The following is a 3,490-nucleotide window of genomic DNA, read 5'->3' on the forward strand; positions in this document are numbered from 1 at the left end:
TTAAGGCCAGCCAAGGGGGGCTTAAACCATGGTTAAGTCGACCAAGCTTCACAAGGCTAAGAGGACTTAAAACAAGTCCAAGGCAGACCTAAACAATGCTAAGGGTGCACCTAGATGGCATCTAAGTGGCCTAAACATGCAAGTGTACACAAGGGCCTAAGCAAGGGGCATAAGACAACAACCTTATAAAGCATTAAAGGGGCATCAAATGTGAGCATACAAGCATGCTATGAGGACTGAAATGATGCTAGAAGTGGTGCCAAACCACTGGAACAAGGCAAGTAAAAGCATGCTACATACTCACACACCTAAGGCTAACAAGCCAAAATGCAAGGTGGCTATACTAAGCATGTGATGGTCGACCAAAACAACCAAAAACAGAACTTAAGCATGCTAAAACAAACACAAAAGCTTCACAAAGCTTGGCCAAAATCATGCTAAAACAAGGATCAAAAACCTAAAGCATGTTAAGGCCTAAACATGGCATTACAAGGCATGTTTGCTAAGCAAGCATGGTGTACCTAAACCAAGTAAAAACAGTGCTATGGCATGACATAATAAGCACAAAAATCAGTTAAGGCATGGCCAACACACACTTAAACTAGATGCTCCCTCAAGAGGGAAAAAAATGGCCCTTTTCAAGGACAACAAGGAGAGGGGGTGGCCCTCTCCTTCTTGGGACCTCAAGGCACCATCCTCACCACTGAAATTTCAGTGGTGAGGAGGCCCAAACACAATGGTCCCGGAGCTCACCAAAAATGCACAAAAATGGAACCTAACAAGGCTTGAGAGGGGTCAAACAACCCCAAAGCTCAAAACAATCTAAACAACTATTTAAAGGACTCAAAAACAGAACTTTTATATATTATATGCAAAGCCTAAAAATAGTTGCGAGATAGGTAAAAAAACTATGCAAAAATGGGGTATTTAAAGGTAAAGTCCTTACCCTTGAAGACCTCTTTCAAGAACAGCACTCCAGCTGCTTCTTTGGCTCCAAACCAGTCTAAAAACTTCAAGAAAAGACCTCTGGCCCCTCAGCAACCAAGAAAAGGTGTAAGACTAGGTGTTTGTGTGCAATAGTAAGACTAAAACACACACAAAAATACAAAGAGAGAGAGATATAGAGATAGGATAAATGCAAACCCTAACCCTAGAACTCAAAGCTCTGAAAAAAAGTTGTCTAACCAAAAAGAGGGAGAAAAGACCTCCTCTTATAGAGGATTCAATCTTGTAAAGCTTCCAAGGCAAGCTAACAAGAGGGAGATCCCTCCATACACGTGTATGGAGGGGAGAAAAGTGTATGCTAGATAGCATAAAATATCTACAAAAGCAGATGAACAGTAGTCGGCCAGCCAAAAATGCAATTTGGCCAAAATAGATGGCCGGTTGACCATATATAGTGCCGGCCGGCCAAAAATTTGGCCGGTGGAAACAAAACACAGCTGGTGGCCTCAAGCCATGGCCGGTGATGTGTGGGGATGGCTCACAAGCCATTTCCTACCCCTCCAAGGCAAAACACAAGTGTTTGGTGCAAAACCAGACACAAAACAGTCGAGTCGAGAGATCTTGAGGCAGGGCGCATAGCCGAGGTCTCCGGGAACTCAAGGAAAGCACAAACAAGGATGATCACCGGGTGTTCAAGCAGTGACGTCCAAGTCTTAAGGACGGTCAAAAATGGGGTGTCTATAGATATCCACGAAGGGCGCTCCGAATCTGGAGGCTTTTATCGGCCCAAGGACGTCATGCGCCGATGGGGCTCTGAATCCGGAGACTTTTTTTGGCCAATCGTGACATCCATGAAGGGTGCTTTGAATCCGGAGGCTTTTATTGGAGCACCCTTGAACTCGATTTTGAAGTGAGTAAGTAGCGATCTTTGTATTACAAAAAATGAGATGTACATGGTGAACCGTTTAGAACAAGTGTCATGCCCCACAAGTCGGGTCAATGATAAAATTTGCGTAAATGTGTGGAATTCCAAGGCCATGGCAGACTCCTCCCTGACATGTCTTTGAGCCAATATGCCCCTACTCCTGCGATCGAATCAATCTGATAGGGGCCGTCCTAGTTAGGACCTAATTTTCCATCAGCCGGTTTCTTGGCAGCTGGAAGTACCTTCTTCAGGACCAACTCTCCTGGTGTGTAGCAGCGCTGCTGAACACGTTGATTATATGACTTGGCAAGCCGTTGCTGGTACTGCGCAATCGACGCAAGGGCACGGTCTCTTCATTCTTCGATTAGAATTAAATCCAGTGCCAGCACCATGTCGTTTCGGCCCATATCAAAAACTTGAGATTTCAGGGTTGGGTGGCTGATCTCTAAGGGTATGATCGCCTGGGTTCCAAAGCACAAAGAGAACGATGTTTCTCCAGTAGATCGCCTCGGCGTAGTTCGATGAGCCCACAATACACTTGGCAATTCTTCGACCCATTTGCCTTTGGCTTTCTCCAGCCTCCTCTTGATGCCGTCCAAGATGGATTTATTAGAGGCATCGGCTTGACCATTGCTTTGTGGGTAAGTCGGCATAGAAAAGTAAGGCCGGCTACTATATTTGCTGCACAGTTCTCGGTAGACGCCACAATCAAATTGGGTGCCGTTGTCTGAGATAAGGGCTCTTGGAATGCTGAATCGCGTTATGATATTTCTCCACACAAATCGCTTGACATCAGAATCTCGAATATACGTTAATGACTCCGCTTCGACCCATTTTGTGAAGTAGTCTATGGCGACGATCAAATATCGCTTGTTCCCTGGGGCCCTCGGCAACGGTCCTACGATATCAAGGCCCCACTGGGCAAATGGCCAGGGGCTAGTGATAGAGCTCAACTCTTCAGCAGGAAGATGGGTTAACGGGGAGAACTTCTGGCACTGTTCACATTTTTTCACATAGCATTCGGCATCAGATCTCGTTGTCGGCTAATAATACCCCTATGTTATAGCTCTATGGGCCAAAGAGCGCCTGCCAGAATGGGCGCCACAACTTCCCTCATGTATTTTAGCAAGAAGCTCTTCGACTTTGTCAGGGTGCACACATTCCAAATATGGACTAGAGAGGGATTTTTTTATAAAGCCTTCCTTGCGGATCCAAGTAATATCGCAGGGCTTTGTTTCGCAGCTTGTGCACTTCCTTCTTATCCTCTAGGAGCTATTCGGAAGACAGAAATGCAGCAATGGGATCCATCCAACTCGGTCCAGATTCTATAACATTGACCTGAACTTCCTCCAAAGGGCCGATGCTTGGTTCCGGGATGAAACCTACTTTGATGGTCCGTTTAATCTCTGAGTTAATGGCGGAGGCTAGGGAAGCAAGGGCATCTGCATGTGTGTTCTGATCACGCGTTATCTGGTTCAATTCATGATGGTCAAATTTTGCCAGCAAGGAGTTGGTCGTCTTCATGTAAGCCGCCATACGATCGTTTCTTGCCGCGTACTCCCCCTTGAGCTGATTGACCACTAGTTTTGAATCACAAAATACAAGCAAACACCGAGCACC

Source organism: Camellia sinensis, chromosome 3 (genome assembly GCF_055761805.1).
Source record: "Camellia sinensis isolate YWXY chromosome 3, ASM5576180v1, whole genome shotgun sequence".
Taxonomy (NCBI): domain Eukaryota; kingdom Viridiplantae; phylum Streptophyta; class Magnoliopsida; order Ericales; family Theaceae; genus Camellia; species Camellia sinensis.